This window comes from Equus quagga, chromosome 10, assembly GCF_021613505.1.
Source record: "Equus quagga isolate Etosha38 chromosome 10, UCLA_HA_Equagga_1.0, whole genome shotgun sequence".
In the NCBI taxonomy this organism is placed as follows: Eukaryota; Metazoa; Chordata; class Mammalia; order Perissodactyla; family Equidae; genus Equus; species Equus quagga.
Genome location: NC_060276.1, coordinates 121,114,267 through 121,132,351, shown reverse-complemented (window position 1 = coordinate 121,132,351; position 18,085 = coordinate 121,114,267).

Here is an 18,085-nt window from a genome sequence, read left to right as displayed (position 1 = left end):
ATTATTTTAACTTTATTATTGCTTACTAGAACAAGTAGATGTCCCTTAGGAAAAATAAAGGCTCTAGATCTTTTTAACGGCTTTATTACACAGACTAGATTGATGCATGAACGTTGTAGCCTGAAAGAATGAGTGCGCAGACAGTGGCTAAGGAATAATGGCCAGGAGAAGGATCAAGCAGTTGTGACTTATCTGTTTGCTGCTGTGTGAATGATGGATGTGGTGGAATGTTGGAGGAGCACAGGTGTTGACAGAGGAGTTGACCTTCTCTTGGTTACTAGACTTTGGACCAGTGTTTCTCAACTGGGGGATGTCTTTGCCCCCTTGGGAACATTTGGCAATGTCTGGAGACACGTTTCGTTGTCACCCTTGACGGGTGGAAAAGAGGGAGAGATGGAGACAGAGTCTGAGAGTACCCATGACTTTTCCTCCACTATTTTAACCATTATGAAGTATATAATTCAGTGGCATTTGGCACATTCACGATGTTGTGTAACCACCACTTCTATCTAGTTCCAGAACATTTTATCACCCCAAAAGGAGACCCCCATGCCCATTAAGCAGTCACTCCCCCTTCCGCCTCCTCGAAGCCCCAAGTGACCACTCACCTGTGTTTGCCTCTTCTGGACGTTTTGTATCAATGCAGTCATAGGCTATGTGACCTTTTGTCTTTTGTCTTTCTGGATCTGAGTTTCCTGGGGCCGCAGTCACAAAGTACCACTGACTTGGGGGCTTAAAAGAAGAGAAAGTTATTCTCTCACACTTCTGGATGCTAGAAGTCCAAAATCAACGTGTGGGGAGGTCCGTGCTCTTTCTGAGCGTTCTAGGATGGGGGGATCCTTCCTTGTCTATGCCCAGCTTCTGGTGGCTTACCGGCAGTCTTTGGCGTTCCTTGCTTTGTGACTGCGTCACTCCAATCTCTGCCTCCATCAGCACATGGTTTTCTCTCTGTATGTGTCTTCCTATAAGGACACAAGTCATATTGGACTAGGGCCTCTCTGCTCCACTCAGTAGGACTTCATCTTAACTTGATTGCATCTGCCAAGACCCTAGATCCAAATAAGGTCCCATTCTGAGGTACCGGGTTAGGACGGCAGCATATCTTTTTTGGGGGGTGGGAGGCACAATTGAACCCACCACAATAGAAGTGTTGAAAATTCAGTGGTGATGATCGATACTGGTTTTTAAAGAAAAACGATATTAAACTTGTATTTCTAGTTTTGGTACTTAGTGAAATGGAACTCTTCCAGCAGGTCAGAACATTTTACAGCTTCTGTATGACCAGTTCCTTGCATTTATAGATGGTTTTGTTTTAAGTAAATGAAAAGGGACAAGAAGCTTAAAAAACCTACAGATTGAAGTTTATATGATACAACATTAATCATGTGTGGATAAATATTTGTAAACATGATATTAGGATTAACATCTCTTCAACAAGCATTGACCGAGTGCCAACTGTGGGCACAGAGCTGGACTCAAGAGTCATGAAGAACACAAGGTGGGGTGCTGTTTCTCAACTAAAAGACATTCTGATTCCTGGCATGATTATCTGTGATCCAACAGCACTCAGGCACCATTGCCACTTCACCAGCCGTACTATTTTAATGCAATCTTTTAAAAAAATCAAAAACTGTAAAAAAAATTATAAGTGCGTGATGAGCTACAAGTCAGCATTTTAAAGAAAGACAGGATCAGTATGCACAGATGATGCTCAACCAGGCTAGTTCATCCTCTGCCTTCCTCCTGCAGGGAAGGCAAACCAGGGGTGCTCTCAGGCTGAGGACCCTCCTTCCCGAAACATCAATCCAAAAGACTCAAGGGAGCTTTGGAGGAGCCCAGGTCCAGCTGTCTTTTAGTGCTCTCTGGAGACCCAGACCACTTCCTTATCACCCTCTGCCCCAGCTGCTCCCCTTTCAAAGGCAGCAAAGAGCATGCACCCCTCTCCTCCACCCAGAGGAAGCATCCTCCGTGAGTCATTTAATCCACGTGCAAAAATACAGGCATGAGGGCTAATTCCCTTTGGAGTGCTTTCCCACATGGGTCTTGTTTTTGCTATTTCGGGACACCTAGCCTTGTGGTTGCAGATGGGTTTGGCACAGGCTGAAGGCACAGAGGTCCATCTGCCAGCTTCTTTCGTCATCCAATGACAGACGTCTCTCTTAAGGGACTGAGGGCATCTTGTCCCTGCTTCCAGCGCCCGTGCATGGATGTTTCCCTAAGAGAGTAACAAAGTGTCTGTTCTTTCCAGATTCACCGCAGAGAAGGTAGAACAGAGTGGCCTTCACATGGCCTGAATGTTTATCTTTGGTACCCGACACGCTGTTGTGTTTACACAGACAATCTCGGTTTCCCAAGGAAATATTTGCAAGTCCTATTTTTGACTACTGGGGATGCACATCCACAGTTTAGAAGCTGTGAGATGCATCCGATGTGCCTTGAGAGGGTACATTGAAAGCTGTACAGTGTTTGTGCCAGAAAAGAAGAAATGGCACAGATAAATGAGCTAAGTGTCCAACTGAAGAAGTCAGAAAAAGAACAGAGTACACACAGAGAAAAGCAGGAGGCAAGAAATGAAAACCAGCAGTGTTTATTATGTTAGAAAAAAATGACATAGAGAGGATCAATGTAGGCAAAATTAGAAGCACTTTAAAAATGTTAAATCAAGTTAGTTTTATTTTTAATTTAATATTAGTAATTTTATGAAATTTAAAATTATTTATAAAAATAATTTAAAAATTATTACGTTCATTTTAAAACAGTTTAATTTTTGTAAAATTGGTTTTGTTTTCAATTTTACCTTTCACACATTAATTTAATTTAATTTTTTTGAGGAAGATTAGCCCTGAGCTAACTGCTGCCAATCCTCCTCTTTTTGCTGAGGAAGACTGGCCCTGAGCTAACATGTGTACCCACCTTCCTCTACTTTATATGTGGGATGCCTGCCACAGCATGGCGTGCCAAGCTGTGCCATGTCCACACCCAGGATCCGAACCAGCAAACCCCGGGCCACAGAAGCGGAATGAGCGCACTTAACCGCTATGCCACCGGGCCGGCCCCTAATTTTATTTTAAATAAAATTTCACTTTGTAATAAAATTAAAATACACTAAATAAAATTTAAAAAATACACTAAAAAAATAAAATAAAAGTAAAATAGAATCAAAAAGATTCTGGTAAGATTGAAAATAAAAAGAAAATACAATGTGCCAATGAATAATGCTAAGAATATAAAGGAGATGTAATGTCTTAAAAAGAAAATGAGGTAATATTATGAATAACTTTGTCCTGGTACATATATAAAAAAGTTGGACACAATGGGTTCATTCACAGAACAAATATTTTACCAAAACTGACTCAAGTACATATGTAAGACATGAAAGTATTATAGAAAGTTAATACATTCTCACCAAGAAAATGCTGTGCCAAAGTGGTTTCATTAGGTAACTGGAAATTTCAGTATTATCTAAACTACTCTAGACAATAGAAAAAGAAGCAGCACCTCCAAAGTATTTTATGAGGTCACTAATATTTTTAGATAAAAAGCCAATAACGAAAGCAGAGGAAAGAAAATTACAGACCCATCACGCTCGTTGTGAGCAAAATTGAGAATTTCAAAGCAAAGCATTAGAAAAACAAATTAAGTAAGCTATTAAAAGAGTTTGGTTTATGTCGGGAAAGCACAGTTCAACATTAATGTATGATTGTACATTAAATATGACCATCTTAAACGAGAGAACAAAAAAATAAAAACAAATGTTTCTTCTATGAATTGATGCAGAAGATAACTGATAAAATTCAGCATCCATTCCTGATTTAACAAACTGGGAGTAAATCAGAGCTTCCTTCATCCAACGAAGGCGTTCTATAAAACAGCTTATTGCACATCATACGAAACATTGAAATTTTGAAAGCAGTGTCCTTAAAATCAGGAGCAATTCAAGGATAACTTATCAGTATTTCTATCTCACATTGTCCGGGAGGTTTTAGTCAGTACAATCAGACAAGAAGAAGAAAAAAAAAGAATGAGAACTGAAAAAAAGATAATCATATTATTTGCTGATGGTATTTTACATGTATATATATAAAACATATCCCCCCCAAAAAACAACTTCTAGGTAGAGCATGGAATTAATGAGTTTAGCCTATTGCTACTTATTTTCAAAGTCAATTTCATTTCAACACACCAGCACAAGAATATTTAATAATATAATAAAATATAAACCATTCATAATAAGGAAAAGTAAGGTCTCTGGGATTGCTCTACCAAAAGAAATGCAGATTTGAGGACCATCTAGCCTGGGAGAGTCCCTTTCACAAAGGAATGGAGCCCTCCAAAGAAGTGAGGATGTGCAGAATGGTTGTATACCATCAAAGAGAGTGTTTCACATATGATTGGAATGTCCCTTTTACAACAGTTGCCAGATCGTCCTGTCAGCACAGTGATTCACACAGCGATTGATGAACACAGCAGGTAGCAGATCTGTGGTCTGGAGCTGGGTGGTCACAGCAGGTCGGCAATCAATTCGTAGCCTAGGGAGAGATGCTTGTCTTTAAGGAAATGCCAATGTGGGGGAAGTTACATCTTTCTTACAGGGCATTGTTCTTGTCTTTGGGACACAGTAAATATTTAAAGCAGATACACAATGCGTGCTCAACGGCCACGTCTGGCCCTTTTGGAAAAACAAGGTCAGGCCGAATTAGTTTTACACAATATAGCTTCCTCATATACCCCAATATATCCTATTGCTCATCATTTATTTATCAAACATCTATGGTACCCCTCAGGCTTCAATCCCACTGACTTTTTTCCCTTCTTCATTCTTGTCGGAAGTGGGGTGTCAATCCTGCTGGCTACTTCCTAGGGGCGAAAGGGGGTGAAGATGGGGAAACTGAGGAAGGAAATTGTTTTTTTCAACCTGAGATTGAAAATACTCTCGGGTACCGGGCTATATTTTGCATTTTGCATTATTGTTATTTGATATTCCATATTTGATTAAACCAAATTTACAGAACCCAAAACGCAAGAACCCGATTTGTTTTACTTATCTCACTGGTGTCAGCAGTCTTAACCCAGAACAGTAACTTAAGGTCTTTCAGTGGCTCACATGACTGGTCTTCTTCCTTTTCAGTTTCTGAGTGCTCTGGTCTTGGGGGCGGGGAGCAAGCCTCACTTGGGGTGTGATGAATTCAGTTTGACTCCAGCCAAGGAACAGGATTTTTATCCAAGAGACAACAAGCAGAAACCCTGAAGGAAACGACTGATGCATTCTACTCTATGAAAACTAAGAACTTCTTTTCTTGAAGACGTCAATGAGAGTGAAAAGACAAGCTATAGACTGAGAGAACAGATTTGCCTTAAATAATCGACAGAGGAGTAGTATTCCTAATAAAGAACTCCAACCTATCAACTTGAAAAGAGCACAATTGGAGAGAAATGGGTAGAAGACTCAAACAGGCATTTCAAAGAAGAAGAAATCTAAGTTACAAATAAAGCAATGGAAGTGGCTCGCTCAGTAGCAGTCAGGGATAGAAAATTAAAACCACAAGTGCTATCGCCTAATAGCAAAGCCGGCCACAGACGCGGAGGCATGGGAACTCAGGCTCTGCTTGCAGACAAGGAAATTGCTGCAGCTACTTGGAAAAACCCTGTGGCATTACTCAGTAAAGATGAGGATATGCATATGACTCAGCAATTCCACTGATTACTTACCCTGAGAGAACGCCTACAAATGTGTTCTAGGAACTATAGACGAAAATGCTCATGGCACCCATGTCTGTAGGAGCAAAAGATGGGGGACAATCCAAATGGTCACCGAGAGAAAAAAAAAATGTGTAATTAGATCGTGTGGTATGCAGACAGTGGAGAAAATGAGTGAAATATAGCGAAGGACATCTACAACATAATTCCTGTAATTCTATCAACTGATTTATTTACACTATGTGGTGAGAATTTACCAGCAATTTTGACATTGTGTAAATGCAGCAAGAGGTCGACCAGAATTTCAGAACTGGAACAGACCTGGAATGAAGAAATGTCTGTGGAGAAAACCACTTGAAAATTATAACTAGTGGTAGAATTGTTGAGAAGCAGCTTTTTTCTCTCTCTGTTTCACTAAGCACTATATGCCATATATCATGGGACACTGGTCCATGTGTCAGCTTTGATCTCTCTCTAGGCAAGAAGTCAACTAGACTTCGTCGTGCAAAGCTATTTGGAAAATATATTGTCTTCTTTAAAATGGAAGCAATTTATTGTTCATTTTACAAGTGTACGTTTCCGTTATTTTCGTGTGTCAATAAAATAACCTAAAATTGATCTAATAACCAACATAAGGCATACTGTCTGGTCTTGGTGAAACAGGCGAGTCTTAATTATTAAAGGAAGTAAATGTACTTCCAACATAATATGATCTTAAAATGGTCCTTGGAAGACTTTCTTAATTGTGATTACTCCCTTGTCAAAGTTCAGACAGTAAGACTGATTTCACAGAGTAAAAATAGTAAAAAGTGAATTCATTTCGATCCTGTTTCCTCATCACCCAATCTGGTGGTTCCCTTTCTCAATATTTTTTTTTAAATACACATTTCTGTTCAATCCTCTTGGGTCCTAATTCAGAAGTTATCTTTGCCTTTCTTCTCCTTTTAGAATGCTGTCAGGCACCACATCCTGTTGACTTAGCTTTATCAGCTCCTTCAAATTTGAACCTCTCTTTCTTTATCTCTGTCATCAATCTCCTTGCCAGAACTACAGGCAAAGACTGGGTTTCTCTTTGGTCTGTGACAAGCCCTGATCATAGCAGACAGAATTGTGTTTCTTTGACATTAGCGGTCTGTTCAGGCCAAGACTCTCAAAAGCTTTCTTTTTCTGTCACTGGAAACATATCAAGGGGACATCCAGTTCTTGATCCTTCTCAACCGAGGCACATGTTCCCTCATGATGAGGGGGCCTATGTTTACCACCTGGCCCTTTCCAGAAAGTGTGTGTCAATCTGTGGTGTAGACAAACATGGTTCTTGTCCTCGCAGACTTCCTCATCTCTACTGAGGATGGAGAGAGGTGAGTACACCCTTGCAGGACATTTGCTCCTGTCCGAAGTGTCCATAAGCCATTTGGGCCATGCCAAAAGGTCTTTGTGGACCAAATGTCATGAATGTTTTGGACAGGACCAAATATCAAGGCCCTTTTGCTGTGGACCAAATATCTTTTTTAAAAAAGTTATTTTATTGAGGTCATATTGGCTTATAATATTGGTGTAAATTTCAGGTGTACGTTATTATATTTTAGCTTCTGTATAGACTACATTGTGTTCACCACCAAATGTCTAGTTTTTATCCTGGACCAAAAATCTTATGGACGTTTTGCACGGGATCAAATGCCTGCTTATCAAATATACAATTATAACCTGTTGTGGTAGTTACGAGGGTGAGGGCAGAACAGAGCAATAGTGCTGCCTTCACACAATACTGCTGGAATTCAATCAGATGAAGGATGCAACTGGCTACACCTCTTTGCCCATAGCAGCTGTCTCGTCAGTGTCCCTGGAAGGAATGAATGAATACACCAGGCATTCCATCAGACATTACAAGGAACTCTACTAAACGTCCCTAACTTTTCATTTTCCTTTGAATACCACCAGCTTGAGTTTTGTTTTTTCTCACTTTTTCCCTACCTATTCATCCTCTGCTCACCGGCCCCCCCCCCCCCCCCCCCCGCCCCGCAAATGGTTTGTATGCACTTCAGAGAAGGAAATTAAAAAAAAAAATCAATTCAATAAAAAGTTATTAAGGGCTTAGGATGTGTAAGTGTCGGTGTTGGGTTTTAAACATATGAACAGGTGAGGACCTTCGTATGAGGCAGCCTGGGCTGCCACAACTGAATACCACAGACTGGGGAGTTTAAAGAACAGAAATTTATTTTCTCACAGCTCTATAGGCCGTAAGTCCAAGATCAAGTGGTGGGCAGTGTTGGTTTCTGGCGAGAGCTCTCTTCCTGGCTAGCAGACGGTCATCTTCTCCTTGTGTCCTCACATGGCCAATTCTTGCACTCACTGAGAAAGAGAAGGAGAGAGGTCTCATGTCTCTTTCTCTTCCTGTAAGAGCACAGTCCTCTGGGATCAGGGCACCACCCTACCAACCTCAGTTAACCTTCATTACCTCCCTAAAGGTCCTGTATCCAAATACAGCCACGCTAGGGGTTAGGGTTTCAACCTATGAATTTTTGGGGAGTGGGGTGGGGAGCAATTCAGTCCCTAGCAGCCTTATTCAGGGTTGTGTGCTGATTCCAAGGGACATGACAGTTCCCAGCAGATCCTAACACAAGATCAGGGTACGCTCCATAAATGAGGTAAAAAGGACCATTGATCCCGAGGAAAGTGCCCATAAGATGGCTCATGTCACCCCAGCATCGGTTTTCTGTTGGGTGTGTCGGAAGTCCTCAGCAAGTAGCCCAACGCTATTTGCTTTGGTTCTCAGTCTGATATCATCAGTTGTTATCTCAACTGACTTGGCGGGTCAACTTTTTCGTTACTCTGCCGAACAATTCCTCTGTAATCTCCCTTCGAAATCTCCCTGGACCCCGAAATCGTTGTGTGGGCACGCCCACCCAAACTTGGATGTTAGAAATGCATTGAAGAGCTAAAAAAGCTAATCCTTAGACCTGGAGCTGGTTTTATTGCCCTTTGTGGGCTGTGGTTACTTTATTTTGGGGGATTTTTTTCACTAATATTAAGGATAATGATTATATTCAAAAACCATCTATAATACAAAGCCCTCTGAAGGACTGAAGTATAAGCCTCAGGCATATTTCAAGGTTCTTAGGCATTTCAGACCCAAAGACGCAACAAGTTTTCAGTCAGCCATGGGTTTCCTAGTACAACCACACTGAGTGTGACCCAGTAAGGTTTGGGTCTTTAGAGAAAGACCAAGTAGCTAACCAACCAAGAGAACAAGTCTGTAATAAGTTCCATGTCCATTTTTCCAACATGTGGCTGCCAGATCAGAATAAGATACAGCCCCATCTTCAAGCACGTCCTGCTTCCCCTGGGACAGCGCCTGCGACTGTGAGCTGCTTCTCTCCACGGGTCGTCTTTGCAGGGGCATGTTCGGGTTGGAATCTGTGCCCTCAAGTAGTGGCTGAACTCTCATTTCATTTACCTAGGTTGTTGCCACTGCAATTGTTAAATATAGGAAATGACAGAAAAGCAGAACCCGTAACTAAGAGGACTAGAGTCAGGAGCACAACGGCTGGCAGAGACATTTCTCCACGTAATTCTGTGAAGTTTCTGAGAAAGAAAACACACAATTGCCTCCGGACTGTTGGAAACTGTTACATACATTCAAGGAAGCTTCTTCAAAGACTACACAGGAGGACTCCACTTTCGTTACTCTCTTTGGAAATATGGAGGTCCCTATCTGCCAAAGCAACTCACCTTTTCATTTGAAATGTCTTGAGTTAGGTAAAGGAAAGGTGCAGCCAAAGGTGACATATTTGCTTGCTTGTTTTCCCCTTTGAGTAGTCTGCATTTTAAGTAGAAAAAAATGGACACGGTTTCTGCACTGAGTTTCTCAGCGTCCGAATAGGACTGCTCTCAACAGGGCAGGTAGTGCAGCTTGCTGCCTCTCGGGCAAGGATGTGAGCCACCTGCTCGCTTGGCTACCTGCGCTCAGGTGCCCCTCATCTAACTCCTCATCTCTCAGTCTCCGGGATGGGCCCTTCGGTCTGGAAACTCAGATCCTTCCACCCTATGAGGGTTTTTTTTGAATATCATTTTAATCCTGTTTTCTTTTCCTTTGTTTCTGAAACTCCTATTATTCAGATGTTTGACCGACTAGGTTGATCTTTTTCTTTATGTTCCCTGTTCCCTCTTCTGTCTCTTTGTCTTATTTCTTTCCTCCTTTCCAGATGAGTTACTTATGTTTATCTTCCAGCCACTTTATGAATGCTTGTTTTTGCCTTCCCTCTTAAATTCCAAGAGCTCCTTCTTGTTCTCCAGATACGTCTTTTTTATACTCTCCAATTCGTATTTCATGGCAAATAGCTTTTCTTAGTTTTCTGAGAATTCCATGTTTTATTTGAATTCTTCTGTTCCTGCCTTGTCTCTTTGTGACTCCCTTAAGTTTGCTGTTTACCGTATTTATTTGTTTTTGCATCTGTTTCCATGTTGGAGCTTTTCCTCAAATGCCCGGTGAGCCTTGGCTCTTCATTCTGTCAGAGCCTGTGTGTGTGCAAGCCTGGCTGCCTGGGGGCACCAGTACTGGGTGACAGCAGGAGCATATGGCCATTTCTGCGGAGTTTTCATATTTTACTATCTCTGAAACTTTTCTCTTGGGTCAGTCACTTCCTCACGGAGGAATTCCTAACAGAAATGTTTTCTGGATGCCCCATGGGAAGAGGGGAATGGATATTTTAACATGCAGTATGCAGGCTTTCTCTCTCTTTCTTTTAAAATTAACCATTATAAAGTGAACCGTTCGGTGGTATTTGGTACATTCACAATGTTGTGCTAGCACCATCTCTATCTAGTTCAGAACATTTTCATCACTCAAAAAAGCCCAGTATCTGTCCAGCAGTTGCTCCCTGGCCCCTACGAACCAGCTAAATCTGCTTCCTGTCTCTATGAATTTCCCTATTCTGGACATTCCATATAAATGGAACCAGACACTATGTGGTCTTCTGTGTCTGGCTTCTTTCACTTACTTAATGTAGTGTGCATCAATGCCTCACATCTTTTTATGGCTGAGTAATATTCTATCGTATGGATGGACCACATTGTGTTCATCCATTCATCTGTTGATGGACGCTTCTGTTGATTCCACCTTTTGCCTCTTGTGAATAATGCTGCTGTGAACATGCATGTGGGTGTGCTTGTTTTGAGTCTGTTTTCAGTGGTTCTGGGTGTCTATCTAGGAGTGACACACTTTCTCATTCCGTCCTTTCCTTCAGCACCGTATCTCACCTTGGCCCTCAGCTCTTCCTGGTATCCACAACTCCATATCCTTGCTCCTTCATCATTGATTCCAAAGAACACATTCTCAGTAGTTTACCAAAGCTGGAAAAACATGTTGACTGGCTTCAAGGAGGGGGAACGATTCTTACAGGGTTTTCCAACAAATCTGCTGTTTCAGCCCTGCCTCTGTCCGTCTACACCTTGAGAGTCACCTGCTGCCTCCAACTCCTGAGATGGTCAAGAGTTCTGGAGCCAGTTTCTTGTTGCTTCCCCCTGCCCCTGCCCTCCTGCCCCCACTAGCTCTTCCTTGCTTTCATCTCCCTCCAGTCGCCAAAGCAGTTACTACTACCCCATTGGCCCCCAGACTTTCCAAAGGTCATCTTTTATCTACTATCTCTGAACACATTCTCTCTGTTCTTTGTTTTCTCTTTAATACCAGCATAGATAGGCTTTGGGAGGGAGAGAGAGAAAAGAGATAACTGGCTGTATTAAATCAGTCATATTTAACAGCTAGTCCATTTTTTTGTTTATAAACCTGCATTTCCCATTAATCTCTCATTAAACTCAGAGCCAGGCAAGGGCACATGGAAGCATTCTCTCAGCTTTTATCCCTGGCTCCTCGCACAGTGCTTCATAGCATCGTCAATCAGAACGTGTTCATTAGGTGGGCAGACGTCATCCATCAATGTCAGAGTTAATTAGCACCTAGAGGTCCAAATATTTCTCCTGCTCCTCACACTTGCTGCATAAAAAATTAGAGAAATTAAGCCGAGATTGCCTATCCATGTGATAGAAGGGGAAATACATGACTTGAAATAAGAAGGTTTTAAAATATCCAAAAGTATAAGAACAGTCAAGGTTCTGGATCGCCAGGAGACTGGGAGACTCCCCTTGGGGGGAATGGCTGTGGCATTTCAGAGCATGAAGGATAAAGAGAAGAAACTGTAGAATGTTAAACAGTGAGAGACAAAGGGTTAAGGAACAGAAAAGAGATTGGACTTTGGTGCAGAGGCTCTGGAAGCTCAAAGCCAACAGTGAATGCCTTCACCATTTTGGGGGGAAGTGCCTAGGATTGTACTCCCAACCCAACGAAGCCATATGAGGTGAAGGCTGGTGGTCATGAGGATGCAGAATGCCTCATGGTGGTACCTCCCATGTACAGTTGCTTGAAATGTGCTGGAAGATGCAGTTCAAGAAGACAGGAGGGAAGCATGAGGAAGACAGGAGATTCAGGAACTGGGGTAGCTAATGGGAGAGAGGTCAGGGGGCTCTCGGGGAATTCTACAGGATGATGACAAAAATAACATCCTGTGATCATGGGTAGGGGACTGTCCTAGCATCTTACACTCTATGTCATTTAATCCACATTCCAGGACAACAGCTGTGGGGGCGTCAAAGAAAATAGTAAACCCACACTGCAGCAGGAGGTTGGAGGGACCCAGAAAGCTGTGTTGAAAAAACCCTATCGATAGACTCCCTCATGTGGTTGAGTGTGTTCAGAAGGGATGTGCTGTATAATAGTAAGTCCATGATAAGAATAAAAAAGGCATGTAGCAAAAAAGAGGTGATTAGTAAGTCTAGGAGAAGCAAGAAATTATGCAAGGAAGGGAAGGGAAGCACATCTCAGTGTTTATAGTGTATTAGTTTAGTAAAGATTATGTTATAGCAGGATGATGAATAGAAAGGGTGTGTGTGTGTGTGTGAGTGTGTACACACACATGCTAGATGAAATAAAGATGGGTGAGAAACAAAAAAACATCCTCCAGCAAACAGGAAGTGAATGGATATCATCTAAATCTAACAAAAAGAGATTTCTGAGTAAATATGTTATTTCGAAATATAGGGACAAGACCAGAAAAAAGTAAGAGTGAACATTGAAGAGAAGACACAACCTGGGGACTATTTAATTTTTTCGACTTTATACATATATCATTTTGACAATAATACAAATTAAATTTAAAAGGAAAAGGAGAAAAATTCTTGGAGAATAAGAAAGCATGACAGATCCCTGAGTGAGTGGACATAACAGGGGAACAGATCCATACACATGGATCTGTAGACCAGGTTCAGAATCACCTCAGAACATTCTGCAATTAAGATTAAGAAAGGCCACCAAAAAATTAAAAATACAAATACCATATGAGCCAGCTATCCCACTACTGGGTACTTATCCGAAGGACATGAAATCAACAATCCAGAGTGATTTATGCACCTCTATGTTCATTGCAGCATTATTCACAATAGCCAAGATGTGGAAGCAACCCAAGTGCCCACCAACTGATGACTGGGTAAAGAAGATGTGGTGTATGTATACAATGGTATGCTACTCAGCCAGAAAAAAAGACAAAATTGTCTCATTTGCAACAAGATTGATGGACCTTGAGGGTATTATGTTAAGTGTAATAAGCCAGACGGAGAAAGACAAACACCGTATGATTTTACTCATACGTGGAAGATAAACACATGGACAAAGAGAATAGATTGGTGGTTACCAGAGGGGAAGGGAGTTGGGGGAGGGCAAAAGGGGTAAATGGGCACATATATATGGTGACGGGTAAAAACCAGACTATTGGGGTTGAGCACAAAGCAGTCTATACAGAAACTGATATATAATAATGTACACGTGAAATTACACAATGTTATAAGCCCATATGTCGTCAATAAAATAATTAAAAAGATGATTAAGAGAGGCCAAGGGTCAGATAAAAATTGAGATTCCAAGGAGAGATCAATGAGTGCTGATCTCTCTATGGCAGGAATTCCAGAAAGAGAGCATTGTCTGATCTGAAGAGATAATAACCAAGAAAATCCCCAGGTGGAACTTTGCATGCGTCTGGAGTAGAAGTGCCTAGCCAAGCACAAGTCGATCATCAGCAATGACCCAGAGCAAAGTGCATACCGGAACAGCCTGGTGACAGATATGTCATCAACTTCCCCAAAGTCCAAGTAGTATAGAGTGAAAATATTCAACAGGAAAGGAAAGAGATCAAGACATGAATCAAGTTTTAATCTTAGACATTTAGAATTAAGTTGCAATTTCGTGGTTGATTCAGTTGACTGACGTTTGTGTATGATCAGCAATTTTACTGTATAGCAACTTCAAATTGTGTTTAAAAATTTAGACGCTGATCGTGTTACTTATGTAAGTGAGTATTTGAAAGATTTCTTATCCACTTAAAAATTGATTGAATGGAGAAGCAATACTAAGCCCTTGGTTTCTTTTCTATGCTATCAAAAATAAGAGATGAATTTACTAGGTTAAAAGGAGGTAAGAATTCTTGAGTTGCCCAGGGGAGAATTCAGAGCCCCTGTGTTAGACTCTGGTGAAATTACTGCTGATGGAAACTGGCTCATAATGGAAAGATGATGATGCAGGATGAAAACAGTGAGGGGCAGTAGTTGGTGGTCCTTGAATGAAGACTAGGTGCATTGCTCCCATAGAGAGACATCTTCCACACTGAAACTTGGTGTCATCAGCAGAGTGATGTCTCCCCAAAGATGTCTACCTCCGAATCCCTGGGATCAGTGAATATGTCACCTTACATGGCATAGGGACTTTGCAGAGATGATTAAGGTAAGGGTCTTGAGATGGAAAGATGATCCTAGATTATCCAGCTGAGCCCAATGTCATCACATGTGTCCTTTTAAGAGGGATTCAAGAGTGTCAGAGTTAGAGAAGGAGATACGACGGTGAAAGCAGACATCTGAGTAGTGTGCTTTGAAGACGAAGGCATGAGCCACTAGCCAAGGAATGCAGGTTGCTTCTAGAAACTTTTAAAGGCAAGGAATGAATTCTGCCCTAGAGCCTTCGGAAGGAACCAGCCCTGCTGACATCTTGATTTTGGCTCCATGTGGCTCAAGTTGGACTTCTGACCTCCAGAACTGTAAAATAATGCATTTGTTTTGTTTTAGGCCCATTAGTTTGTGGTAATTTTTTACAACAGCAATGAAAACTATTACAGATTCCATTTGGGGAAAGCTTACATGGTGCTGAACACAGAGTGACTCCTCAATAAATGATAGTTTCTTCTCTCCCTTCTCCACTCCCTCCCATCTTTCTTAAAGAAAAATTCAAATATGTTATAGGACTCTCAATATTACTAATTAAGGATTCTACGGGAGAAAATTATCATGGCTCTATAAAGATAAATGGTAACTCACTTGTTTTCTTCTCAGCTTGTCGAACACAGTGAATGGGTCTTGGCAAGCTAATGCACAATAAGCATGATTTTCTTGCTGATTCATGATTAGCATGCTTTTCATGCTTAATAATTGTGTTTCACTTCATTTTTGTAAAAGACAGATATGCTAAGGTCATAAGGAAGAACCATTCAATTTTGTTCCTTGCCTTTGAGCTAAATCCACTGAGCACATTTGTCTGGGAGTTTTGGGGAGACACTAAGAAAACAGAACAAGACATACATATTGTCCGTTTTTTATATATCCCAGTGGGTATGGGGGAATGAAATACTTCCAGGGACAAGCACAAAAATGGGACAACCTCGGAAACGTAGTTATGGTTCTCTGCTTGCACATATTGAGTGTGGCAGGATGTATGGATGAGTCATCGAGGCACAGAAATGTACCTTCCGTGAGGTGGGTTATGGGTTATGGGTTATGGGTTCAAGTCCAATTTAATGATCCTAAAAGCCAGTTTCCTGAAGAAAGAATTGTGGTCCAGTGATTGCATCAGTCGCTATGTGGCCTCCATCCTGGAAGGTCAGGTTGCAATACAACAAGGTGCAGACTTGCCCCTGCGAGTGTCCGCTGCAGGAGGTGCGTTATGGAGCTCACCCATGGCATAGCCCAGACGCCAATCTATTGAGCACATAGACCTGCCCAGGCGGCAGCCACACATTCCTAGGTGCAGAGAAACTATTTAGAGCATATGGGTCCAGCCCATGGGGACCCTCCCTATTTCCTCTGTCTCTTGTTTTCCTGAAGAGATGACCTGTGCCCAGTTTGGAGATGAACGCTGCCTTCTTCAATTCATAGCTAAGCCAGTCTGGGCTTGTGCCGCTAAGAGGCAGATCCCATGGAATCAGTTCAGCATTTGGGTTAAATGCTGCAAAGCAGGAAGAGTCTGAGATGAAGATTGGAACAAGCCTGTGCGACATCACCTCTGAATTCCCTAGGGCCAGTCATTTAAGGTAGTGATGAGTCCATTTCATTTTCTTGGCCTTCTTGCTAATGTTTTGCATTTTGGTCTGTTTTCTGTTTATTATTTTTTATTACTTAGAAATCAGGCTCAATGAAAAGAGATTAAACCAAATGTGTTCAGTTTTGTAATGGCTCCAGCAAATGCGGAGGAATGGAAGGGTGGAAATAAGAGAATAGAGTGGGGTTTTTAGATTTCCCATAAATTTTGTTTTTACAAATTCTCATTGTTTTGCACACACACACATGCACAGCTATAACTTTCCATCCATCCATCCATCCATCCACGCATCCATTCATCCAACCATCCGTCATTCATCCATTCACACATCCATCCATCCATCCACCCACTCATCTATTCACCCATCCATTCACCCATCCATCTACCTGTCCATCCATCCACCCATCCACCTATTCATCCACACATTCATCCACCCATCCATCCACCCATCATCCATCATCCATCCATCCACATATTCCATCCATCCATCCATCCACCCATCTCTTCATCCATCCATTCACCCATACATCTACCCATCCATCCATCTACCCATCCATCCTTCCATCCGTCTGTTCTCCATCCATCTATCTATCCATCTTTTATTCCTTCTCTCTCTCTGTATTTGTGTACTTTGAGGCCAAAATTGAGTTTAATGCTCCTTTTCTTCTGCCTACCAGGGAAAGCAGAGATAGTTTACAATGCTGCCATGCAAACACTTTTCCTCTCGGATGAGCCATGCTGTTCATAAATGTCTTTTGGCTTTCTGCAGTTCTCCTCTGATTCTGAAAATCCCCCCTGATCTCCCCAGCTTCTGCTCCAAAAGGCACATATCCAGCCCCTCATGGAACCCAGAACAGCACCAAGATTTCTATTGAAGGAGATTCTCTTTTCTTCAAAGGTAGTTGTGATTATAAACAGCAGCATTGCTTTTTTATTGAATGTTTATGTTTTCATCAGACTGTCAAGGTTGGGAGAACTGGCCTTCTAATGCAACCAAGCTGGAGGTAGATGCTGGCCATGCCTGGGTAAAAAACTCACGTAGGGGCCAGCTCCGTGGCCAAGTGGTTAAGTTGGCGTGCTCCACTGCGGCGGCCCAGGGTTCGGATCCTGGGCGCAGACATGGCACCGTTCGTCAGGCCACATTGAGGCAGCGTCCCATGTCCCACAACTAGAAGGACATGCAACTCAGATGTACAACCGTGTACGGGGGTTGGGGGGGTGGGGCGTGTTGGAGAGATAAAGCAGGAAAAAAAAAAAAAACCAAAAGATTGGCAACAGTTGTTAGCCCAGGTGCCAATCTTTAAAAAAAAAAAAAGAAAATCACGTGATTATTGTGAAAACCAACACAAGATATTTTCTGTAAAGAACTTGTTGCGACATTTGGCATTAAGTAACCAATAATAAACACTGCTTAGCAATAACAATAATAATAATGTTCTTATGTTTGGTGTACTGCATCATCATCATCACAACAAATTTTATATTTGGTATGCTGCTTAATAATAATAATAAATTATGTTTGGTACTTAATCAATAGTAACTTAATAATTCAAATTTATAATAAACTTTAATAATAAATCAATAAAATATAATAATAATGTATTTTATCTATCTTGAATAGTTCTATATGACAATTAACATAAACCAATCCTATTTTGCTGGTTGTTGCAGAATTTGGCATCAGATATGGTAGGTTTGGAAAAAATATTGAAAAAAACTTTATCTCTCCATTTGCAGATGAGCATGAAGCGTCATGAAAATGTGAAATTATACCAAATGTGATCATCCAAAAGCTGACTGAATGCCCTGTTACTCAGCTCCTGTGAGCGGCTTGGCACCTTGCTGTTTTTAAGAAATTTTAACTCCTAACATAGATAATATATTTTGAGTTATGCATCTCTCCACCCATCCATCGTTCATCCACCTGTCATCTGTCTATCTAGCCATCTTTTATTAAAACTCTCTTTCTGTATTTTTGTATTT